We start from the raw sequence: 27,008 nt of genomic DNA, 5'->3' as shown, positions 1-27,008 counted from the left end.
ACCGGTGCAGCGTGAAGGTGAACGGAAAGAGGACGGCTTTCTTCCGACAGGGCCGTGGGGTCAGACAGGGCTGCAGCCTGAGTCCAACTCTATTCAACATCTATATAAATGGACTAGCAACAGCTCTAGAGTCCTCCCCCACTCCAGGCCTCAGTCTGCATGACCGAGAGGTGAAGTTCCTGCTGTACGCAGATGACCTCCTGCTACTCTCCCCAACTGAAAGAGGCCTCCAAGATAGCCTGGCAGTACTGGAAACATTCAGCACCACATGGGCGCTTCCCATCAACCAAAAGAAGACCAAAGTCATGGTGTTTCAGAAGAGGAACCAGAACAAAATAAACACTCCCTCCTTCACATTAAATGGCTCCACGCTGGAGAACACCAGCAGCTACACCTACCTCGGTCTGGAGCTAAGCAATAACGGGAGCCTCAAGCAAGCAGCAGAAGCCCTGAAAGGAAAAGCATGCAGAACCTTCTATGCCATCAGAAGACAACTGTACCACCTCAAACCACCTGTGAGAGTCTGGCTCAAGATATTTGACAGTGTCATCACCCCTATACTGCTATATGGCAGCGAGGTATGGGGCCCAGTGACCTACCCAGACCACACAAAGTGGGATTCCAGCCCTACCGAAGTCTTCCACATGGAGTTCTGTAAATATCTCCTCCAAGTCCATCGCAGCACCTCAAACATAGCCTGTAGGGCAGAGCTGGGCCGATTCCCCTTATGGTTCACTATACACAAGAGGGCGCTATCACACCAGGCACACACACAGAACAGCAACCCCAGCTCCTACCATCATAAAGCCCTGCTGAGCCGGAGCCCAGAGCAAGCCAGGAACCCCGGCAGCCAGTCCAGCCAAAGTCAGCAACACCCCCTGACAAAAGCCCAAATAAAAGAGATCTCAGAGAGCTGCAAGATGCAATACATAGAGGACTGGAAGAGTGAATTAGAGAACTCCCAGAAACTCACCATCTACCGGTCACTGCGGAGGGACTACACTCTGGCCCCATATCTGGAAAGGCTACGCCACCCCAAAGACAGGCAGACCCTGAGCCTGTACAGACTGAGTGCCCACAGCCTAGAGGTGGAAACAGGGCGGCACCGACAGACATACAAGCCGCGAGAGAACAGACTGTGCCAGCACTGCCAGCAGGGGGCTCTGGAGGACGAGACGCATTTCCTACTGCACTGTGACAAATACTCAGCAGTGAGGGGCTCCCACTTCCAGAAATTTACCACCCATAGCCCGGGCTTTCCATCCATGGATGAGGACATGAAACTCCGCTTCCTACTGGGGGAAGAGGAATCAATGGTGGAGATCGCCGCCCAATATGTCACCACATGTCATAAGCTGAGGGGAACCTAAGACCCCTAAATGGACTGTCAGAGCCCAAATTGTGCCCCCCAACTCCCCATAACCCTGATCCCCTCCCACCACACTTACTGTATTTCTCTTGCTTTGGCAACACTAATTGTATTTTGGTCCTGCCAATAAAGCATATTTGAATTTGAATTTGAATTTGAATTTGAGAGAGAAGAGAGAGAAAAGAGAGAGAGTGGAGAGAAGAGAGAGAAGAGAGAAAGGAGAGAGAGCAGAGAGATAAAGAGAGAAAAAGAGAGAGAAAGACAGAGAGGAGAGAAGAGAGAGAGAGAAGCGTGAGGAGAGAGAGCAGAGAGATAAAGAGAGAAAAAGAGAGCGAAAGATAGAGAAAGAGAGAGAGAAAGAGAGAGAGAGAACAAGAGAGAGAGAGAACAAGAGAGAGAGAGAGAACAAGAGAGAAAAAGAGAGTGAAGAGAGAGAAAGAGAGAGAGAAATGAGAGAAAGAGAGAGAAAGAAAGAGAGAGAGAACAAGAGAGAAGAGAGAGAAGAGAGAGAGAAGAGAGAGAGGAGAGAGAGAAAGAGAGAGAAAGAGAAAAAGAGAGGGAGAGAGAGCAAGAGAGAGAGAACAAGTTAGAGGAAGAGAGAGAAGAGAGAGAAAGGGAGAGAAAGAGAGAGAGAGAAAGAGAGAGAGAGAGAGATAAGAGAGAAAGAGAGAAAAATAGAGAGGAAGATAGAGAAAGAGAGAGAAAGAGAGAGAGAACAAGAGAGAGAGAGAAAGAAAGAGAAGAGAGAGAGAAAGAGAGAGAAGAGAGAGAAAGGGAGAGAAAGAGAGAGAGGGAAAGAGAGAGAGAGAGAGAGGAGAGAGGAGAGAGATAAGAGAGAAAGAGAAAAATAGAGAGGAAGATAGAGAAAGAGAGAGAAAGAGAGAGAGAACAAGAGAGAGAGAGAAAGAAAGAGAAGAGAGAGAGAAAGAGAGAGAAGAGAGACAGAAAGAGAGAAAAATAGAGAGGAAGATAGAGAAAGAGAGAGAAAGAGAGAGAGAACAAGAGAGAGAGAGAAAGAGAGAGAAGAGAGAGAGACGAGAGAGAGGATATGGCCCCATATCTGGAAAGGTTACGCCACCCCAAAGACAGGTAGATCCTGAGCATGTACAGACTGAGTGCCCACAGCCTAGAGGTGGAAACAGGGTGGCACTGACAGACATACAAGCCGCGAGAGAACAGACTGTGCCAGCACTGCCAGCAGGGGCCTCTGGGGGATGAGCCACACTACCTGCTGCACTGTGACAAATACTCAGCAGTGAGGGCCTCCCACTTCCAGAAACTTACCACTCATACCCCGGACTTTCCATCCATGGACAAGGAGATGAAACTCTGCATTCTACTGGGGGAAGAGGAATCAATGGTGGAGATCCCCGCCCAATATGTCACCACATGTCATAAGCTGAGGGGAACATAAGGCCCCTAAATGGACATTCAGAGCCCCAAAACCCTGATCCCCTCCCACCCCACTTACTGTATTTCTCTTGCTTTGGCAACACTAATTGTATTTTGGTCCTGCCAATAAAGCATATTTGAATTAGAATTTGAGAGAAAAAGAAAGAGAAAAAGAGAAAAAGACAGAAAGAGAAAGAGAGAGAGAGAAAGAGAGAGAAAGAGAACAAGAGAGAAAGAGAACGAGAGAGAGAACAAGAGAGAGAGAACAAGAGAGAAAGAGAACAATAGAGAGAAAGAGAGAAGAGAGTGAGAAAGAGAGAGAAGGAGAAAGAAAGAGAGAGAGAGAGAGGACAGAAGAGAGAGAAGAGAGAGGAGAGAGAGAGAAAAAGAGAGAGAAAGATAGAGAAAGAGAGAGAAGGAGAGAGAAAGAGAGAGAGAAGGGGAGAGAGAGAATGAGAGAGAGAGCGAGAGAGGGAACAATAGAGAAAAGAGAGAGAGAAAGAGAGAAAGAGAGAGAAAGAGAGAGAAAGAAAGAGAGAGAGAGAACAAGAGAGAGATAGAGAACAAGAGAGAGAGAACAAGAGAGAGAGAAGAGAGAGAGAAGAGAGAGGAGAGAAGAGAGAGAGGAGAGAGAGAAAGAAAGAAAAAGAGCGAGAAAGAGAAAAAGAGAGAAAGAGAGAAAATGAGAGAGAGAGAGAAAGAGAGAACAAGAGAGAGAGAGAACAAGAGAGAGAGAGCAAAAGAGAGAAAACTAGAGAGAGAGAGAACTAGAGATTGAAATTAAATGGCTTCACGCTGGAGAAGACCAGCAACTATACCTACCTCGGTCTGGAGCTAAGCAATAATGGGAGCCTCAAGCATGCAGCAGAAGCCCTGAAAGGAAAACCATGCAGAACTTTCTATGCCATTAGAAGACAGCTGTACCACCTCAAACCACCTATGAGAGTCTGGCTCAAGATATTTGACAGTGCCATCACCCCTATACTGCTGTATGGCAGTGAGGTATGGGGCCCAGCGACTTACCCAGACCACACAAAGTGGGATTCCAGCCCAACCGAAGTCTTCCACATGGAGTTCTGTAAATATCTCCTCCAAGTTCATCGCAGCTCCTCAAACATAGCCTGTCAGGCAGAGCTGGGCCGATTCCCCTTATGGCTCAGTATACACAAGAGGGCGCTATCACACCAGGCACACATACAGAACAGCAACCCCAGCTCCTACCATCATAAAGCCCTGCTGAGCCAGAGTCCAGAGCAAGCCAGGAACCCCAGCAACCAGTTCAACCAAAGTCAGCAACACACCCTGACAAAAGCCCAAATAAAAGAGATCTCAGAGAGCTGCAAGATGCAATACATTGAGGATTGGAAGAGTGAATTAGAGAACTCCCAGAAACTCACCATCTACCGGTCACTGCGGAGGGACTACACTCTGGCCCCGTATCTGGAAAGGTTACACCACCCCAAAGACAGGCAGACCCTGAGCCTGTACAGATTGAGTGCCCACAGCCTAGAGGTGGAAACAGGGCGGCACCGACACACATACAAGCCGCGGGAGAACAGACTGTGCCAGCACTGCCAGCAGGGGGCTCTGGAGGACGAGGCGCATTTCCTGCTGCACTGTAACAAATACTCAGCAGTGAGAGCCTCCCACTTCCAGATACTTACCACTCATACCCCGGACTTTCCATCCATGGACGAGGAGATGAAACTCTGCTTCTTATGGGGGAAGAAGAATCAACGGTGGAGATAGCCACCCAATATGTCACCACTTGTCATAAGCTGAGGGGGACATAAGGCCCATTAAAGGACTTTCAGAGCCCAAATTGTGCCCCTAACTCCCTATAACCCTGATCCCCTCCCCCCACACTTACTCTATTTCTCTTGCTTTGGCAATACTAATTGTATTTTGGTCCTGCCAATAAAGCATATTTGAATTTGAATTTGAATTTGAAAGAGAGAGAAGAGAGAGAGGAGAGAGAGAAGAGAGAGAGAGGAGAGAGCAATGCAGCTTCATTACGTGAACTGCTCCGATTTTAGAGGTGTGGCCCGCGGCTCACAGCTGATGTCCAGCTCCTCCCCTCAGTGCATAATTAAATTAAATTATAATTATAAATAAATAAATAATTATAATTTAAAATTAAAAATAAATTAAACTCTTTACCGGGGCGGCCAGGACTTGAACTCGTGAAGTAATGCTTCTTAGGCAGTAGCTCTAACCATTGAGTCACTGGCTCTAATGAGAAACATTGGAAGATTTGGTTATCTTGACGTCTGCATTGCAGAGTGAAGCCTCTGGTGACAGCGCGGCTCACTTCAGGTGCTGCGTGGAGAGGACACAAAGCGCTCGTGTTCTACGGGGCTTCCTGTCATCTTCATGTAGCAGAGCTGAAAGCGTTGTGTGGATTACTTCCGACCTGGATTGTTGTTTGGGGATTAATAAAGAGGTAAATGAGGTTTTTTTTTCTTTAATTCCAAATAAAGGATTTTTCGCTGTGTGTGTTTCTTTGCTTTCACTTACAGGTTAATCATGGAAGGTGCCTCTGGGAGACACTTGTCATGACTAACCCCGTTATTACCCCGATTGCCACCACACCAGGGCAATTCGGGATGAGCTGGGTAGAGTCCCGGGACTGTCGCATCTAATGGATGTGGCAATTCCGGACAGCTGCTGGGTGATATTGTTATGGTGGTGGGCTCCCCATAACGTGGAGCTCTCCATCCTGACAATACCAGTCTCCAGCCGTGTGGCTTTATCCTAGCTGGTATCAAAATTGGTGGGACCACATTTTTTTTTTTATTATTATTATTATTATTATTTATTTATTTATTTTACTGCACGATATAGATCTGCCCGCTGGCAGCCGTGATTGGTTGCATTGAGACAGCTGTCACTCATCGTGATTGAATAATGAAGCGGCAGCCATTTTCAAAAGAGGAAAAGCCGCCGGAGATTTGTGACAGCCGTGCAGCGAGGCGCCCGTGATCAGTGAGTAGGAAAGAGAGAGGGATTGTGCTGGGGACGCAGGACGCATGCAGATACGCAACGTTCGCACATACTTACTGTGAAAAGCCACGCTTTTGGTGATCAAACTGTTCTCGAACATAACTCAAACTGCCGAACTTTTAGCAAATCGTTCGAGTTCGACGAATGACTCGAACACCCCCCAAAATCACTAGAACATGAAATTGGTGAACCATTCAACTCAAACATCGCTCATTTCTATGCTTCATATATGGCTTATACAAGGTATGCTCTTTTATAGGAGGGAAAAAACCTACCAGAGCTACAGTATCTACAAGGTGCAACAATCACCCACTTATGAGTTTTGCAATATAGTTTCAGAATGTGATTTGTAATTCATATCTGAAAGCTTATTGTACTTTGGAAAGCAGAAAAAAGAAATATTCAGTTTTTACTCACATTCCAGCTTTGATTAATGTCACCAATTGTAGACTCTAGCATCTCTATATTTTCATCTCTTACTTATTTTTTTCTGTTTGACATATACCGGTAAGTACCTATTTAGTTTGGTATATTAATGAGCCAGACTATTTGGGAATATTTAGGTGTTAATGTGTCAATCAGACAAGTAGCCCATTCACAGCAGGACCCCAATATGCTGTCCAGGACTAAACAGACGCCAACAATACCACATCTGTTAACAGCATTTTGTTGATGAGTTCCAGGTAAGCATAATGTAGAGTGAAAACAAGGTGGAAAATAAATATTGAAATGAATACTTCTATTATTTGGCTAAATTATAACTCACAGGTAGGTTTATGGGCAATAGCTTGATATCTGTATTTACAATTTTCTTGGTTGAAAATCTGAAATAGTGATTGAATTGGAACCATATCATGCAGTTGAGAGCATGAAGCTTGAGCACTGTAATTAATAATATTTATGTGTAAGGACATCATAACTTAGAAAACATCCAAAAGCGAAAAGCAAACTGTAATCATGTGGATTTTGTACAGCAAGTATGGGAAAAGAGAGACACTATGATAAATTGTGGCCTTTGTACAAGACCTGAATGGTCATAAGGATAGCTTAACAATGGTGTATCCTGAATGTCCTTCGCCCTCTCACCCCTCCCTTTCATGGGGGAATAATTATGTCAGCAGAATTCCACGCACCCCACAGTTCCCTGTTTAGAGAACACCTCCTTGTTCCACATAGTTCAACATATTCAGGGCACATATAGAGAAACGGAGAGATATGAAAACTGAACAGCTTGTTATTTTGGCAACAATACAACCCAAATCTTGTTATGTTAGCAAAAGGAAGCAGAGACTTGAGACGAGTCCTTCCAGCTTGTTAAGAGAAGGAGGTCTGGTGATGAATGGGGAACTGGATATATTATTTGTCTTAATTTAGATGAATTTGAAGTGGTGATGATAATTACAGCTCTGCACTCTAAGTTTCTCTCTGTAGTGAAGGATTCTTTTATCCTTATTCCCCTGAGACACTCTCGCCCTCTCTTTATATCACAAACCCAAGGAAAGGATACTGCTGTTACAGGAAGTGGCCCTCTTAAAGAGACCCATATTATTCTTCTTTTCATCTTGCTGCGCATATAAAGGGGTTAAGCTCAGAAGTTCCTTGACTCGAAGGAATGCAGACCTCTTTTTGGAAATGTTTTATTATTACCTAGAAAAACACATTGATACATTATTATCATAGTCCTTTTATCCCATTTATGGTGGAAAAGACTACTGTGTAGAACCTTTTTATTATATCTTGACTTGGGATGTGGTCATAAAACTAATCAAAATCCGTATTCACTGCACTATATTTTCAGGTTCTCAAAAATAACTGCTCCCTCAAAATCAAATTAAGAACACTGTAAATACTGAGTTTACATTAGGCACAGATTGTCAGGCATCTTAAGTTTTGTTTTTTCATGAACCAAACATCGGCACTAAATGACTGCCAATTGGTAAATATTTACCAATCAGCAGTCATTTACGAGACTGTTTACACAGACAGATCATGGTTGATGATGTGCACTAAACAATCTCATAGGCTGAGTCATGACCCAATATAAATATGTGTTTATAAGGGGTCAAATTAATCTGATTAGCTTCTACAAAAAGGCACGTTCCAGACTGGACCAGGGAAATGCAGTGAGTGTTGTCTATATGGATTTCTGAAAGGCCTTTGATACCATGCCACACAAACATTTGGTATATAAAATTAAAATAATTGAAATAGGGGAAATAATGTGTAACTGGGTTAAGAAATGGCTAATTGATAGGAAACTAAAGGTGATTATTAATGGAACACACTTGGACTGGGTCATAGTTAATAATGGGGGTACCATAGGGGTCAGTATTGGGCCCTCTTATTTTTAACATATTTCTTAATGACCTTGTAGGGCCAAAGAGAAAAGAATTTGAATATTTACAGATGATACTAGACTCTGAAAAGTAATCAATACAGAGGAGGATACTTTAATATTACAAAATAATTTATATAAGCTTGAGGCTTAAGCTGAGAAATGGCAATTGAAGTTTAATGTGGATAAATGTAAGGTCATACCCATAGGCAGAGGAAATAAAATTTATAATTATGTACTTGATTGTAAAACTCTTTGTAAAACTGTCACTGAAAAAGACTTGGGTGTATGGATGGATGGCAAACTCAACTTTACTGACCAGTGTCAGGCAGCTGCTGCCAAGGGATGCATTAAAAGAGTCATAGATACTCATGAGAAGAACATAGTTTTTACCACAATATAAGTCTCTAGTGCGACCACACTTAGGGGTACTTTGCACGTTGCAACATCGCTTGCATCGGCTAGCAATGTCGAGCGCGATAGCAACCGCCCCCGTCGCACATGCGATATGTGGTGATTGCTGCCATAGCGAACATTATTGCTATGGCAGCTTCACACGCACATACCTGGTCAGCGACGTCACTATGACTGCCGAACAATCCTTCCTTCCTTCCTTCAATGTTTTGGCATAGGTGGTTTCCTTGACTGGAGACTGCCCTTCCCGTGTTTTTTCCTTCCCGGTGAAATACCTGGCTAGTTACCTGTCAGCGTTGAGAAATATGTGATGGTGTCTCCGTGGCTTCCTTGTTTTGCATATTTCCCAGGGGGCATTGCTCTAGAATCACTGCGTTGAGAAAACACGTGATGGGGCTCTGCCATGTTGGATGTTGATCTCCCTTCCTTGACTGGAGACTGCCCTTCCTGTGGTTTTTCCTTCCCGGTGAAAGACCTGGCTAGTTACCTGCCAGCGTTGAGAAAACACGTGCTCTAGAATCACTGCGTTGAGAAAAACCGGGATGGTGCTCCACGGTGCTGGATGTTGATCTCCCTAAGGTCAACCATCCTTACCTATTATGGAAATGAACGACGCTACACAGATCACCGATTTTTGAAGCTTTTGCGATCATTTATCGCCGCACCTGATTTAAACGTTGCGATGTCGCTACCGGCGCCGGATGTGCATCACTAACGACGTTACCCCGACAATATTTCGGAAGCGATGTCGCAAGGTATAAAGCACCGCTTAGAATGCTGTGTACAATTTCGGTCTCCGGTATATAAGAACGACATAGCTGAAGTAAAGCGGATGCAGAGAAGAGCAACCAATGTTATTAAAGAAATGGGTGGACTACAGTACCAAGATAAGTTGGTAAACTTGGGGTTATTCAATTTGGAAAAGAGAACTTAGGGTAAATCTTATTACAATGTACAAATACTGTATATGAGGGGACAGTACAGAGACCTTTCTAATGATCTTTTTAAACGTAGGCCTTCAATGGGGATAAAGGGGCATCCACTACGTCTAGAGGAAAGGGGGCTTTATCTGTGCTAGTATCAATATAGGGGACCGCATACCAATTGTTTTATTTATTTATTTATCACCAGTATATGGACACAGACAGCATGTGTGAGTCCAACCAATTACAGGCACTGTCTAAAAGAGTGGGGGCATGGTCCAACAGCAGCCAATCAGAGACTCTGGTGGAAGGCGAAAGCAGTGAATATGCATTAGTGATAATTGTTCTACCTGGAAGTAGCGCTGCAGCCCCGAGGACGTGGTATGTACTGCTTTAACCCTTTTGCTTCCTGTTTTGTTTACCGTGGCCAAATATAGCCATGCCAATACATGACATGGCTAAGATGAGCAGGGAGAATATGGTTTTTGCCATCCGATCATTTACTGATCCTTAGCAAAACAGCCAACTTTTGCAGTAAATGCTCGAATGTCTGATCCTGATCCGGCCAAAGATCATACGATTTTAACATTTTCTGATCTTTGCCGTTCAGAATCACTTATCTCTACTTATGAATTGCCTATTATCTTTTTGCTCTCATATATGGATCTATACTAAAATATGCAGGTCTTAAATACTTTTTCTGTTCATTTATTATGAGCTTTAATATTTGTTTATTCAGATAGCTTGAATAGCACTTGTCACGTTTTTCATACAACTAGGTTTATAATTTGAATATTTATATATTTTTACATTTTTTAAATCATTCTTACTTTGTTTTTTAGTTTCCTTAGTTCAAACCCATAATGACTGCAGGTGGTAAAATTTACGTCCTAGCGGTCATAGTGTTAATGCCCAAGGGCTGCTGCAAGCAGTCTGCGGTGAACAGCGCACGTCAGCTGATTTGTACATCTGACATGTGTGCCTGCCAGGCACAAGTGGAATCGCATACCACCCGTGCCTTTTAACCCCTTAAATGAAGCTGTCAATATGTGACAGTGCCATTATAATCGCGATCAGGGCTGTATTTTGCCTTCATGCTGCCCTAGGCACTTTAAGTGGTCACGCCCCTTAGTGACAACGTAGAACTATGAGTGTTTGCATACAACATCTGTTTAAAGCAGATCTACTCTGTAAAACACTTGAAAAAGTATCAATGAGAAACGAAGGGCACTAAGCCTCCCAATGGGGATCACCACAGGCACATCAAAACATAGCATGAGTATAAAATATTCCCACCACACCATCCCCACTTATATACTGTGACTGTCACACTGCCCCTAATAAACTAAAACACCACACTGCCCTCCCTTATAAATTATACCCACCACACCTTCCTTGATTATGAAATATGATCTGCACATTGTACTCACATCATACTGGCCCCTCCTCACAATGTCCCACGCATGCTGCTCCCTCCTCACAATGTCCCATGCATGCTGCCCCCTCCTCACAATGTCCCATGCATGCTGCCCCCTCCTCACAGTGTCCCATGCATGCTGCCCCTCTCAATTAGCTCCTAATGCTGCCTTCCTCTTTTCCATAATGACAACTCCATGCTGTCCCACTCATCATGCTAAGACCACCACACTAGCGCTTATGCTGAGACACCCCCCCCCCACACACACACACACACTACCCCACTCTTGATATTGACTCCCCTACATTGCTCCACTCCATTCTGAGCCCACACATGCTGCCCCTTCTCCATAATGAGCTCCTAATGCTGCCCCCCCTCTCATGCTGAGTCCTTACACTTCCCCCCCCCCATCGATTTTGTCATTGCACTCCCCCTCAACCCTTGTCCCTTGTCTCTAGCATTGGCCCCTCTCATCTCTAGCATTGGCCCCTCTCTCCCACTCCCCCAGCAGCACCCTCTCTCACCCCGCCTCCAGCAGAAGCCTCTCCCCCAGCATCAGCCTCTCTCCCTCCAGCCTCCCCCAGCATCAGCCTCTCTCTCCCTAGCCTCCCCCAGCAACAGCCTTTTTCCCCCCAGCCTCCCCCAGCATCAGACTCTTCCCCCCAGCCTCCCCCAGCATCAGCCTCTTCCCCCTAGCCTCCCCCAGCATCAGCCCCTCTCCCCCCAGCCTCCCCCAGCATCAGCCTCTCTGCCCCCAGCCTCCCACAGCTTCAGCCTCTATGCCCCCAGCCTCAGCCTCTTTCCCCCTAGCCTCCCCAAGAATCAGCCTCCCCCAGCATCAGCTTCTCTCCCCCCAGCCTCCCCCAGCATCAGCCTCTCTTCCCCCAGCCTCCCCCAGTATCAGCCTCTCTCACCTCAGTATCAGCCTCACTCCCCCCAACCTCTCCCAGTATCAGCCTCTCCCCCAGCCTCCAGTCTCAGCCTCTATCTCCCCAAGCCTCCAATCTCAGCCTCTCTCCCCCAATCCCCCAGTATCAGCCACTCTCTCCTCCAGACTCCAGTATCAGCCTCTTTCCCCCCAGCTTCCCCCAGAATCAGCCTCTCTCTCCCCAGCCTCCCCCAGTATGAGCCTCTCTATCCCCAGCCTTCTCCAATATCAGCCTCTCTCTTCCCTAGTATCAGACTCTCTCACCCCAGCCTCCCCCAGTATCTGCCTCTCCTCTAGCCTCCAGTCTCAGCCTCTATCTCCCCAAGCCTCCCCCAGTATCAGCCACTCTCTCCTACAGACTCCAGTATCAGCCTCTTTCCCCCCAGCTTCCCCCAGAATTAGCCTCTCTCTCCCCAGCCTTCCCCAGTATCAGCCTCTCTATCCCCAGCCTCCTCCAGTATCAGCCTCTCTCTCCCCTAGTATCAGACTCTCTCACCCCAGCCTCCCCCAGTATCAGCCTCTCCCCCAGCCTCCAGTCTCAGCCTTTATCTCCCCAAGCCTCCCCCAGAATCAGCCTCTCTCCCCCAGACTCCAGTATCAGCCTCTTCCCCCACAGCTTCCCCCAGAATCAGCCTCTCTCTCCCCAGCCTCCCCCAGTATCAGCCTCTCTCTCCCCAGCCTCCCCCAGTATAAGCCTCTCTCTCCCCAGCCTCCCCCAGTATCAGCCTCTCTCTCCCCCAGTATCAGACTCTCTCCCCCCAGCCTCCCCGAGTATCAGCCTCTCTCTCCCCCAGTGTCAGACTCTCCCCCCCCAGCCTCCCCCAGTATCAGCCTCTCCCCCAGCCTCCAGTCTCATCCTCTATCTCACCAAGCCTCCAGTCTCAGCCTCTCTCTCTCTCTCTCCAACCTCCCCCAGTATCAGCCTCTCTCTCCCCAGCCTCCCCCAGTATCAAACTCTCTCTCCCTAGCCTCACCCAGTATCAGCCTCTCTCTCCCCAGTCTGCACCAGTAACAGCCTCTCTCTCCCCAGCCTCCCCCAGTATCAGCCTCTCTTTCCCCAAGCCTCCCCCACTATCAGCCTCTCTCTCCTCAGCCTCCCCCAGTATCAGCCTCTCCCCCACCAAGCCTTCCCCAGTATCAGTCTCTCTCCCCCCACCACATGCGCAGATCTCCAGTCTGCATTAGAGACACCCCCACGCTCATTATGAATTTTCAGCTCTGCGAGCACTTACCTGCTCCAGTGCCCACCACCATCTTCCTGGCTGACGTGAGTGTCCTCTTCTGACACTGGCTTCCTTCACGTCGTCCTCCGCGGCGTCCTGCTGTGAGCTCTGAATGTAATGTCCACACAGCATTGGATGCAGCACAGAGGAAGGACCTGATTGGCGCGTGCCTGTGACCCCGGAAGTGCAGGCGCCAGTCAATCAGCTCCCTGTGCCCGGCGGCCGCAGTTTGTTTGCATTCGCGTCTTAATTGACGCGGACACAAATAAATGGAGGTGCGGCCCCCCTCCCCCCTCCGAAAACACAGCGGATTTAATCGCCTGTCTAACGGAGGGGGAGAGGATGTGTAAAAAAAAAATATTTTTTTTGCTGCCAGAAACATGTGCCACCCCCCCCGCAACTCGCCGCCCCAGGCACCGGACCACAGGTGCCTAGTGGTAAATACGGCCCTGATCGCGATCATGCTAAAATTTCAAAGAACAACTTTCTGCACTATACAAGCTTCCACCCGGCACATCTGCGTAACGGAATCCCGAAGAGCCAATTCCTTCATCTTCGAAGAAATTGTAGCAGAGACAAGGACATCCAGGTACAATCCATGGATAGGGATGGGCGAACCCGAACTGTAAAGTTCGGTGTCCGTGCCGAACACATTGTGTTCGTGCACATGAACCCAAACACGAGCTTTTTGGGATGTTCGTGTTATAGCTCGTGTTACAGTTTGGGTCCAGGGGCTGGTAAAAAAAAACCATGTTATTAAAAAAAACATTCAATTATACTTACAGGTCCTGTGACGTCCTGCAGACTTTATCCTGCTTCCACGTCCATCCGATCATTGCTGTTTCCCCTGGTATGCACCTCTGGCTAAAAGGACCTGCCGTGACCGTCACGTCATACCCATGTGACCAGTCACGTGTGAATGTTGTATTATCTCATTGGCTACAGACTGGTCACGTGAGTATGACGTCATCAAAGATCTTGGTGCCTCGTGATGCGAGTGTCATAGCATCACGGCGAACTATCTCCCGACGGCAGTGGGTCAGCTGCATGTATTTCCACAGCTGAGGCGCTCCTGTCGGGAGTGGGGTGATGCAATGCGAGACTGCACGAGTCATCCCCTCACTGTCAGCGTCTGCTTCATCACTCTGTCCAGAGCGATGTAGCAGACCTGACATGACTCTCTGTGCTTCTCACTGTGTATAGACACTGTCTATACACAGTGATGAAGCAGAGTTGACATTGTGCTTTGCTTCTCACTGTGTATAGACTGTCTGTGCACAGTGATGAAGCTGACTTTGCTGTCCCTGTTGATTACGTCGGACTAAAGATTTTTTTATAATAAAGGGGAAGTCTCTTAAGTTTTTTTTGTTTTTTACTAATACATTTTTTTTCTCTGTGTTGTGTTTTTTTTATTGTTTCCTAGAAATTAATGGTGGCCATGGCTAATTTGGCATGACATCATGAATTTCAGGCTTAATACCATCTGAGAATACAAAGCTAGTATTAACCTCTTTATTACCCAGCGAGCCACCGCCATCACAGCCGCTGGACGTGCCGGGTAAAGCACCTGGAAATGGCACTAAGAAACAATGTGCCATTTCCAGGGGTGGCTGCCGGCTGCAGAGAATCCCAGCCCCCAGCTGCCTGGCTTTACCTGACTGGCGATCAAAATACAGTGGGAGCCCACGCATTTTTTTTTTTAATTATTTTTTTAAATTAAAAACAATTACGGTAATGGGCTTTCCTGTATTTTGATTGCCAGCCAAGGTAACGCCAGGCAGATGAGGGTGGCAGCCCGTAGCCGTCCACTTTATCTGCGCTGAGAATCAAAAATATCGCGGAGTGCTATATCATTTTTTTTAATGATTTATTAAATTTTACAGTACTGTGATGTCAGGCAATCAAAAGAAAAGGAAGCTCTTTTTTTTTTAGGTATTTAAATAAATAATTAAAAAAAAATGCATAGGCTCCCACTGTATTTTGATCCTGCATTTTTTGTATTGCTAGCTAAGGGTAATCCAAGCAGCTACTGGCTGCTAACCCCAACTGCTTGGTGTTACCTTCACTGGCAATGGAAAATCCAGGGAAGCATTTTTTGCCAAAAAAAAAAATAAAAAATTATGTGGGCTTCGCCATATTTTTGAATGCTAGCCGAGTACAGCAGGAAGGTACGGCTGCCCCCAACCCCCAGATGCCTTTTTGTACCCAGCTGGGAACCAAAAATATAGCGAAGCCCTTTTTTAATTATTTCATGAATTTCATGAAATAATTAAAGAAAAATGACACGGGCTTTGCCCCATTTTTGTGTCCAGCCAGGTACAACTAGGCAGCTGGGGGATTGGAATTTTCAGCGCAGGTTGGCCAAAGCTTTCTGCCCCCCCCCCGCTGAAAATTGGAGTCCGCAGCCGCCCCAGAAAATGGCGCTTTCATAGAAGCGCCATCTTCTGGCGCTGTATCCAACTCTTCCAGTGGCCCTGGTGACAGGTGGCATGCTGGGTAATAAGGGGTTAATACTAGCTTTGTTTTACTAGCTAGTATTAAGCCAAAGATTCTTAATGTCAGGCAAGTTTGATCCGGCCATTAAGAATCTCCAATATAGGGTTAAAAAAAGACACCACAAAGAGAAAAAATACTTTGTTAGAGATAAATACACAGACACACTTAGAGTCTCCATGTTTTTTACTCCCTCTCACCCCTCAACGATCCTGCACTTCTGTCTTCATTCTCCTTCAACCCATGCAGCTCTGCTACATTAGACAGCACTGCATGGGAGGAAGAACGCTACTGCTCCCCGTGCAGTCTAATCACTCAATGAGTGAGCAGAGGCTGCGGATTGGTAAGCGGTGATGTCACCGCTGCCACCGTTGCAATAGTAACCTGACAGGCGGATTACTATAGCAACAGTGATCTCCGATCACCTGATTCCCGGCGCCGCTATTCACCGACTGCGGCAGTCAGTCCCTGCATGTGGGCTGACTCTGTAAAGAGCGCCCACATGCAGGGACGGGGAGCCAAGCATGTGCCCAAGCATCTCGCCGGTACACGGCACTCACCGAATATACTGAGTACAGAGATGCTCGGGCCCTAGCATGACGTCATAGCCATGTGACCAGTCTGTAGCCAATGAGATAATACACACGTGACTGGTCACATGCTATAACGTCACCGAAGGTCCTATCATAAGTACTGGTTTAATATTTTCCCATCTTTACAGAAGCCAAGTGGATTGTTCAACTATCGGACAAGGAATTTGGTCTATGGGTTGATTTGTGGATGTCCTAAGATCTACGCTGGACAAACGGGTCAAGAACTTAGAAGACAGATCCAACAACATATGTCAACTATCAGTACAGCAACAATGGATTTGGAAAAGGGCAAGACAATATCTTCAGTGGCTATGCATTTATTGAAGGAGCATGGTGAAGGAGCCACTAATATTAGGATTCTTGGACTGGAAAGAATCAAAACAAACATCAGAGGTGGCAATGTCTCCCTGGACTTAGGGGTACTTTGCACACTATGACATCGCAGGTGCGATGTCAGTGGGGTCATGTCGAAAGTGACGCATTTCCTGTGTCACTCTCGACATCGTAGTGTGTAAATCCTAGATGATACGATTAACGAGCTCAAAAGCGTCGTAATCGTATCATCGGTGTAGCATCGGCGAATTCCATAATTATGCTGACGCGACTGTCCGATGTTGTTCCTCGCTCCAGCGGCAGCACATATCGCTGTTTGTGAAGTTGCAGGAGCGAGGAACATATCCTACCTGCATCACCGCGGCTCCCGTCGGCTATGCGGAAGGAAGGAGGTGGGCGGGATGTTTACATCTCGCTCATCTCCGCCCCTCCGCTCCCATTGGCCGCCTGCCGTGTGACATCGCAGTGACGCCACATGACCCGCCCCCTTAATAAGGAGGCAGTTCGCCGGCCAGAGCGACGTCGCACGGCAGGTGAGTGTAAGTGAAGCAGCTGTAGCGATAATATTTGCTACGGCAGCTATCACAATGATATCACAGCTGCGACGGGGGCGGGGACTATCGCGCTCGGCATCGCAGCATCGGCTTGCGATGTCGTAGTGTGCAAAGTACCCCTTAGGCGCGAATCAGCTTGGATTTTTAAATTAAATTGTCTTGCTTTTTTGATAATAAACAAGAAGCTCCTATTTACGAAGTTTTACAAGCAGAGATAATAGTAATTTATATATGGGACCTTATATATTTTTTATATGGGACTCCATATGGGACATTTATGGCACCTGGTGACTTTTCTTTATCCCCAAAAAATAAATATAATTTTTCCATATAGGAATAATTGGTTAGCTTTTTCACCATCTTTGGGATTTCGCCTCATGGCTTTGGGGGTATATACATTTGATGTGGGGTATTATATATCCTATTATATTTATAATTGATGTACCATAGTACTGCCATGGCACCCATTACCATCTTCCTTGTATCCCTATGGAGTTGCTTGGTCCCTATAGAGAAGTATACATTCTCTCTTTTTGATTTCCATTTTCAGGTTACTGCATTGATTTTATCATCCTGTTGTACTTTGGGGACTAATCGATGGGTCCTTTTCATAATACTTATGATATAAATCACTTTGCTGTTTTCCTGATAAGATTTACCGATATTATGTCTCCTTATAAGCCGGCCGCCATTTTTTTGGGAGTCCCGCACATGCGCGAGACTGCAAAAACATCCTCTGCCTCTCTCTGACTAATGCCTGCGTGCATGTGACTTCCGGGATGCTGGGAACATGCATTACGCGGCGGTTTGAATGTCAGTATTCTATCAAGCACACCTGATTTGGTACTTTCTTGTTTATTTAAACTTGTATTCTCTAGGTGGGCATATTCTACCCCTGACGAAGCTGCCATGTGTGACAGCGATACACGTGGGGATATTTCTATCACACCCTTGCTATCTTAAAATATGGATCCCTTTATCTGGTAAACCCAGCAATTGCTGGTACTAATTGGGCTTTTTGGTTTTCAGGGATCTTTCTCTTTTATATAGGTTTGGGTATATTGTTGCCAACTTATATGTGTTGCTTGTGTGCCGCCCCTGCAGCAGATCGAGCCGTTTGGATCCAGTAATGGTGATTACTCGTGCCTCGAGGGTCTCCGGACCTGGGGGCTTAGGGGCCACACTCAAATGTAAAAGGGGGTATTTACATGGGATTTGGTATAGTTCGTGACACCACCCGTGGTGTACGGTAATTGAGAGTACCGCCGCTGCAATTGGGAGTACCCGGGGTGATGGAGTGGGGCAGCAAGATGACGTTACCCTCCACAGGTAGGGGTAGGCCCCGGGACTCGAGATGGTGATGCTGGGACACAGCGCAGGGATCAGTCGGGTACTCACTCAGCAATGAAGCAGAGGCTGACAACAGGGTAAACCAAGTCTCTGACTGCCGTTGCCTCTCGAGGGGAGCTCGTCCGGCTCCCATCCCCTACAGTGCTGCCAGTGGTCCGTAACCTGCCTCCTGGTACTACGTTTTAGATTGTCCGTTGTGCCCCGGTAGCTTGGAGTTATCCGGGCCCCGCTCCCCACTGTGGCTAAGTGAAGGAGCCTGCTCTCAGGAGCTCAAGCTTGGGATTTCAGTGGGCTGCTTGCTAAGAAAGTCCTATCCCCCGATTCTCCCCGATCTAGGGTCTGTGTACCCCGCCGTGCTTTCGGTCCCGGACCGATGATAGGACCAGGCTGCTGGCCGTCCTCCTTGACGGGTCCCAGGCACCTAGTCTTAATCCCCTGTGACTGGGGGTCTGACTCCTCTAGGTCCAAACTACCATCTGCGACCTAGTTTACTTCTCCCCTGGGAGCTCCAACTCCCAGCTTCCTCAGAGCTGCTTACAGCTCGAGGGCTACCACTCAACTCAACACCTTCCACCTCCCTAGGTGGGCGGCCGAATTCCTGCTTAAGCAGCCCACTGGTGTGCCTGACAGAGATGTTGCAAAGTGTATCTAGGATTTGTGAATGCTGATGAACGATGAGAGACCCAGATGATGAGAGACCAAGAACCATGGGGGGTTGAATACTACACGGGGAGGGCAGTATGTGCAGTTCCCTGTGACGACCTGAATAACGTCGGGCACCTTCTGAATACACTCTAGCAAAGAGCCCGGGTAAACCACAGCGACGACATATGGGCACCACCACATCAATGGTATTGGCTGGGATCTCTTCATCTGAAGTGGACTCTTCTTCCACCTCCATTATCTCTAACTCTTGTATCGCCCGTGATGACAGGGACATCCGATAGCCGTTTCCTTTAAAGCGTAGCAACCACGCAGCCTCCGGAGTGCTGGAATCTTAATCTCCTTCCTCCATCTCCTCCGGTTCTGATCCTATGATCACCAGGACAATCTGATCAGGAGTTGCGGCCTGGCCGTCTGCCGGTGTTGCAGGCAGCGTATCAGGATCAGCTGCACTTGGGGGCAAAGGCGAAAGGGCGATAGCGGTGGCCGGGGACAGACCAGACTCCGCGGCCGGGTTAGCCGGAGCTGGGTTTCTGCTTACCCGCTCTACACGCATGGCTTCTCTCTCTTGGGCCCGCACCGCCACGGCCGCCCTCCGCATCTCGATCCAGGCAGCTGTACCAGGAGCAGCATCCTCGGCTGAGCAGTCATGCTTCTCTGACCACATCTTGCCTCTGTGATGCCTAGGAACGTTATGGCAGAGTCCTGGCGTCCCTGCTTCACTTCCGCCGTTACTTGCCGTCATGCCCCCTCGGTTTTTGCCAGCCACTCACTGCTGTGCTGGGGCCCTCTGGGAACTTCCCGTTCCAGGCAAACTCTCAGGACGAAGGGCGGGGCTTCGGCTTTGCGCGCTTTTGGTGTGGAAGATGTCGCTTTGGCGCCAAAGATGGCGGAAAATGCCGGAAAATGGCGGGAACGGGACTTTTGACATGCAGCTTCACTTTTCAAGGTGCACGTCACACAGGTTAGTGGGCCCAGTTCGTATCCTGTTTGTGATGCCAGAAATTTGAGGTGTGCCGCCCCTGCAGCGGATCGAACCGCTTGGATACGGTAATGGTGATTACTCGTGGCTCGAGGGTCTCCGGACCCGGGGGCTTAGGTGCCACACTCAAATGTAAAAGGGGGTATTTACAGGGTATTTGGTATAGTTCGTGATGCCACCCGTGGTGTATGGTAATTGAGAGTACCGCCGCTGCAATTGGGAGTACCCTGGGTGATGGAGTGGGGCAGCAAGATGACGTTACCCTCCACGGGTAGGGGTAGGCCCCGGGACTCGGGATAGTGATGCTGGGACACAGTTCAGGGGTCAGTCGGGTACTCACTCAACAATGAAGCAGACTCTGACAACAGGGTAAACCAAGTCTCTGACTGCCGTTGCCTCTGGAGGGATGCTCGTCCGGGTCCCATTCCCTACAGTGCTGCTGGTGGTCCGGAACCTGCCTCCTGGCACTAAGTTTTAGATTGTCCGTTGTAGCCCGGTAGCTTGGAGTTATCCGGGCCCTGCTCCCCACTGTGGCTAAGTGAAGGAGCCTGCTCTCAGGAGCTCATGCTTGAGATTTCAGTGGGCTGCTTGCTAGGAAAGCCCTACCCCCCTTGTTGCGCTAGTGCTCCCAATCTCTGAGCTGGTGGGAACAGTCCATAAAGGCCCTGTCCTCCGCAGGTTAATTGCCGGGTTGCCTGAAGCTTCTCCCCGACCTAGGTTCCATGTACCCCGTCGTGCCTTCGGTCCCGGACTGGTGATAGGACCAGGCTGCTGGCCGTCCTCCTTGACGGGTCCCAGGCACCTAGCCTCAATCCACTGCGACCAGGGGTCCGACTCCTCTAAGTCCCGACCACCGTCTGCTACCTAGTTTACTTCTCCCCTGGGAGCTCCAACTCCCAGCTTCCTCAGAGCTCATTACCTCAAGGGTTACCACTCAACTCAACTTGACACCTCACCACTCCCTGTCTGACCCCTAGGTGGACGTCCCTATTCCTGCTTAAGCAGCCCACTGGTGTGCCTGACAGGTGTGGTGCAAAGTGTATCTAGGATTTGTGAATGCTGATGGAGGCAGCACTGCAGGATAGAGACCCAGAACCATGGGGTGTTGAATACTGCACGAGGAGGGCAGTTTGTGCATTACCCTGTGACGACATGAATAGTCCAGGGGCATCACATTTGTATGATTAAAGGGTATGTGCACCTTTTTTCATCTGAATCAATTTTGGTGTAAAGTTCATGCCTATACCTATTACCCTGTTACGTTAGAGTGATCTCTGTTATGTATTCATAATAACCTAGCCCTGTATAAAGTTCACCTGTATATTGTGGGTGTTAAATGCAAGGGGGGCATTTGTTCCCTTTAGAGATCAAATTAAGGAAAAGGAGGCTTTCTATATGTCTTTTTAAATGGTTTTAATAGTGTGTTTGAGCCTATCTACATGTTAATAAAAAGAACAAATTTTTGTATTTCCTCTAAAAGGTGTATCCCTCATTTTTACACAAGACTTTGTCCTTTTTTTCTCCATATTATATAAGGGGTGATCCCTTATTGTTGCTACATGTTGGATTATTTGATCCTGTGGGTGGTGCCCTCTAAATAGTATAAACACATGCTAAAACTTTACTTACAGGTTAATACTGGAAGTCACGTGACGTGATCATATAGATCCGGTGGTTGTCATGGTAGCACAGGGTCATGTGTTGACTCCTATAGTATAACAAATAAAAAATAAGTTTAAAAAAAGTTTAAAAAAAATAAAAAAAAATAAAAGTTCAAATCGCCCCCCTTTCGGCCCATTGAAAATGAAAGGCTTAAACAAATAAAAAATATACACACATTTGGAATTGCTGTGTTCAGAAAATGCCCGATCTATCAAAATATAACATCAATTGATCTGATCGGTAAACAGCGTAGGGGCAAATTCCAAATGCCAAAATTAAGTTTTTTGGTCACCATAAATTTTGCGCCAAATGCAATAACAGGCGATCAAAATGCAGCATCTTCACAAAAATGCTACCATTAAAAATGTCAGCTCGAGATGCAAAAACTAAGGCATTATTGAGCCATAGATCCCGAAAAATGAGAATGCTACGGGTCATGGAAAATGGCGCATAACGTATGCCACTTTTTTCGGGCAAACATCTGATTTTTTTTAACCCCTTAGATAAAAGTAAATATATCTATGCTTGGTGTCTACAAACTCGTACAGACCTCAGGCATCACACCAACACATCAGTTTTACGATATAGTGAACACAGTGAATAAATATCTCAAAAACAATAGTGTAATCGCACTTTTTTGCACTTTTTCCGTATTTGGATTTTTTTTTGCCATTTTCCAGTATGCTATATGGTAAAAGTCATGAATTAATTTAAAATTACAGCTCGTTCTGCAAACAACAATCCCTCACATGACCATATTGACTTAAAAATAAAAAAGTTATGTCTCTCGGAAGAAGAATGGCAAAATAAAAAAAAAGGGAAACCACAAAATTGTCGTTGTGAAGGGGTTAAAGAATATCGATATGTATAAAAAAGCATTTGACTGACTCAGACCCAAGCTTATGTATGCACCAGAAAACAGTCGCAAAAACTATTCTCAATGAAAGTTTCCGTTGTGAATAGAAAGGAGTGGACCCGTGGAAGTTCGGACCCACTCGGTTCGGCACGACTTTAAATCAGAGTTCGTTGTAGGACCATAACCCAATATAAGTTAAAGGGGACTTGAACTTCTGAGCTGTAAAATGGCTGTAACATGGACATAATAAGGGCTGGGGAGCTGCAAAAAACCCAAAACAAAATGGCGACAATTAACCTGCAAACAAATGTGATTAGGGAATACATTTAAAAATAATATGACGTGAGCACCCATCTATCTTTTATAACCAGCGCGGGTATAGCAGCAGCTGCAGGCTGCAACCCTCAGCTGTGAGCTTTACCTTGGCTTGTTATCAAACATAGAAAGGAACCCAAGCCATTTTTTTTTAATTATTTAAATAATTTAAAAAACGGAGTGGGCTCCCCTATTTTTGATAGCCATCCAAGGTAAAGCACACTGCTGGGGCTGGTATTATCAGGATGGGAGAACCATGGTATTTTCGCCTTTCCCAGCCCGAAAATAGCAGCCCGCAGCCACCCAGGAAGTGGCGCTTCTGTGCCGCTCCCGCGTCACCAGCCGGGGCTGCTCGGATCCAGATCTGCGGTGGCTCGAGGGATCTCTGGACCCGGGGTTCGGGGTTGCGTGGCCACTCAGAATAAAAGGGGGAATATTTACAAGAGAGGATGTGGAAAGTTCGTGACGCCACCCGTGGTGTGTGGTAAGGTGGAGTACCACCGCTGCAGTTTGGAGTAGCCGGTGGCGATGGTGGGGGCAGCCTGGTGTTTAACTCCTCCACGGGTAGGGGGAATGCCCCGGGATTCGATGAGGGTTGCGGGGAGGTGCCGTTGGGACGGTAAGGGTCACTTATGTACTCACTCAGTCCAATAACACTGACACCGACAACTGTGGTAAACTAAAGTTCTTGACACCGCTGCCGCTTAGAGGGAGCACGCCTGGATCCCATGCCCGTTGGTGTTGCCTGTTAGTCTGTGACCTTTTCCTTGGCACCTTTTCTTCCTAACTGGTCCCTTTAGCATAAAACTATTCGGGTCCCGCTCACCAGTGTGGCTAACTGAATGAGCTTTTGTGCTGCCCCCTTGCCAGCAGCTGGCGCTGCTCGGATCTGAGGCCTACGGTACGGCTCGAGGGGTTCCCTGGACCCGGGGGTCTCGTGGTAACTCCGAATAAAAGGGGGACGTATTTGTACAGGGTTGATTGTAGAATGTCTGAGACGCCACCCATGGTGTGTGGTGAAGTGGGACACCACCACTTCTGTTGTGGGATACTCGGGGGAGGTGTAATGGCAGCCGGATGTTAACCCCTCTGTGGGTAGGGATGGTTGCCCCGGGGCCCAGTGTCTCTGTGCAGGGTAGGGCGACGGCAGGGGCCCACACACCCAGATGGACCAGGGGATAATTGGTTACTCACTATTGAATGAATAACACGAGTCTTTTGGTAAACCAAGGTACTGGTGGCCGGCCGCTGAGGACAGTTGTACTCCGGTCCCCCACACGGGCTTGTGGTTGCTGTCCTTTCCTCTGCACTGTTTTTGTGTATTGTGGGCTGCCTGGTTTGGAACTCAGGAGTCCGCTCCCGGCTTGTTGTGTGCCTAAGGAGCCATGCCCGCAGACGCTGACCCGTGGGATTTATGGGCCCTGGCGGTTGCCCTATCCCTATCTGTGGGTGGTTGTCTTCTTTCGGGACTTTGGTTGGGACAGGACTTATAATCCTGCCCTCAATCAGTTAATTAGCTAGGACGCTTGTTTCGGTCCTGGCTTCAGGGTCCCAGTACCCCCCTCTGTGCACGGTTTCCAGTCGGGGTCTCCCGTGTTGGTACCGGTGGGCTCCAACCCTTCTCCGGTCCTCCTCGGATCTGCCGAGCCGTCTTCCCGTCTCCTGCTGACGGAGACCACCGTCTGCCACCTAGCCAAGGTACCAGGGCTCCGACCCTGGCACCGTTCAACTGGAACTTCCTCTGCTGGAGCTACACCTATCTCCAGCCCACACTCCTCTCCACTTGAACTACAAACTAATCTGCTTGTTTTCCCGCCCCGGGCTGTCTAGACCCCTAGGTGGGCATTCCCTAACTGCCTGGTCCTGCCCACTGGTGTGCCTGTCTTGCCCTAAAGGGGGGGTGACTGGTGTTTCAGGTCGGCTGTATGTTACCTAGGTGATGGAAGGTGTTCTGTGGGGGCCTATTTGTGACTACCTGGTTTTGCCAGGCCGTCACACTTTCTCTCAGGGTTTGGGATTTTCTGGACTATCTCGTGGGAAAGTTCAATCCCCCTCGTTGCGCTAGTACACCGATTTTGGAGTGGGTGGAGAATGGATCTTGAAGGCTCCGTCCTCGTCGGGTAAATTACCAGGACGCCTGAAGCTACTTCCCGGGCTAGGGTCCACGTACCCCGTCGTGCACTGGTTCCTGCCCAGTGATGGCACAAGGCCGCCGGCTGTCCTTCTCGACAGTCCGTTCTCCTTATCACGATCCCCTGTGACCAGGGTTTAGCTCCTACCAGGCCCAGACCAACGTCTGCCACCTAGTAGTCTCAAGGAGCCCAGCTCCTGACCTCTCCTCTCGACAGTCACTGCTCAACTCACTGTCTCCTGACACTCCTGACCCCCCCCTTAACCAACTCCCCAGTCGGCGACCCTATTCCCTTCAGGCCGTCCACTGGTGTGTTTGGTGGGTGTGGTGCAGAGTGTTCCTAGGATTTTGATTAGCTTGCTCTTGGCAACACCAAAGGTCAGGGACCCGTAACCAAGGAGGAGGTGGATACTGTACAGAAGGGAAGATTGCACAATACCCTGTGACGACCTGATAGGCCAGGGCGTCACATTCCCCCTTGGTTAAACGTAGCTCGTCCCTGACATCAGAGGTTTATTTATTTTTTTAACTGTAGAAAAAGCAGAAGAATGAAAAAAAACATTTTTATTAACACATATTCATCCCAATATAGGGAGGCTTGTCACTTAAACGTTACTCAATTTTTAAAGAGTTCATCTCCTCAATGATGGGACGCTACCGGTTTCAATGGTAGCGGAGACTCGACCTGCTATGTTGCTGCCTCTACCCACGACAGTCCTGTCCCAATGTCCCAGATCCCGTTATTCCGCCACCCAAACAACCTGACCCGCTGCATACCTATGGTGGGTCCGTGCCCTGATTATGGTTCCGGGCGTTGTGTTAGACGACTCTGGTGTGCACAGGAGGTGCAACTATATACAATACACAAGTTCATGTTGGTTACGCCAGTCCTGTGACCATGGTCTATTTTTACTAAATATAAAACTTTAACGGAGTCCATATACCGGGTGTACACATCTCAACAATCTTCTAGCAAATCTGGTAACTTTCACTCTTTTCATTCAAACTGGTTGATTAGGCACTTATTTACTAACATGTTCTATATGGAAAATAACAAACTATGGAAAACAATAAACGAAAGCACCGATACCTAACAATTTTATGGCATCGTTAAACCTCTGGCATTTTCAACATTTTTTTAACATTCTTCTCTGTACTGCTCATTGGGAGTCTGGTAGTCGACAGCGGCAGCTGGCACAATTTGCTCATTCACCATAGCGAGCCACTTCACATCTAGGGCATACCAGCCCCGCTCGCTCCAGTCCCGTGTGTAAGTGACCACCTCCCCTGGCTCCAGATTACGACCCAGGTGATCCCTCGGGAGATGCTGCTTGATATCTTTTCGAGCTACAAAGACTTCGTCAGGGAGACTTGCTTCCCAGAGGAAACCCCACCCCTTCTCGGGGTCAAAGTGCCACACGAGGCCCCTTCGTTGCGGCCCTCGAACACGGAAGGTGGCCTTCCTCAGATTCTCTTTCTCCCTCTGCGTATGGTCAACGATCTCCTGTTGCCGCTGGTCTGGACTTATCATCAATAGTGTCAGCTTTCACTGGTGGTGTCATTTCCAGTAGGGGGCGTCAGCATCCAGCCTCACCTCCCTAGCTGGCTCTGGTTTTATGTGGACTCTTGCGGCCCCAACAGTCGTCGGGATGCCGTGCGGCAGTGGAACCGGTGGATCTTTTAGGTTCCACTTTCGCATCTACAGATGGTTACACTGACTGCTCCGCAGCCAGGGTGGCAGGGTCCAAGTGCTCCGCCTCTGAGAACGGGCCTGGTGATGTGGCCCGGTCTGGTCTGGCCGGAGTCCGGATGACCGCTGTCATTACAGGGATGAGGGACGGCACTGTGGTTTCTGCAGCTGGAGCTGTACTTAAAGGCACTGAAGGTTCCGCTGCCAGGATAGTGGAGGGCAGCTCGGCGTCCGCTGAGGACGGGGTAGGTGACGGTGGAGTGCTCACCGCGAGCGGGGGCGGTCCAGGTCCCTCAGCCGCTGTGGCCGGATATGGGCAATCAATAAGAACTGGGTAACCGCTTACCCTCTCTTCACGTGGGACTTCCATCTCACGGGCTCA

The sequence above is a fragment of the Anomaloglossus baeobatrachus genome, chromosome 9 (assembly GCF_048569485.1).
Source record: "Anomaloglossus baeobatrachus isolate aAnoBae1 chromosome 9, aAnoBae1.hap1, whole genome shotgun sequence".
Lineage (NCBI taxonomy): Eukaryota > Metazoa > Chordata > Amphibia > Anura > Aromobatidae > Anomaloglossus > Anomaloglossus baeobatrachus.
This window is presented reverse-complemented; position numbering follows the sequence as displayed.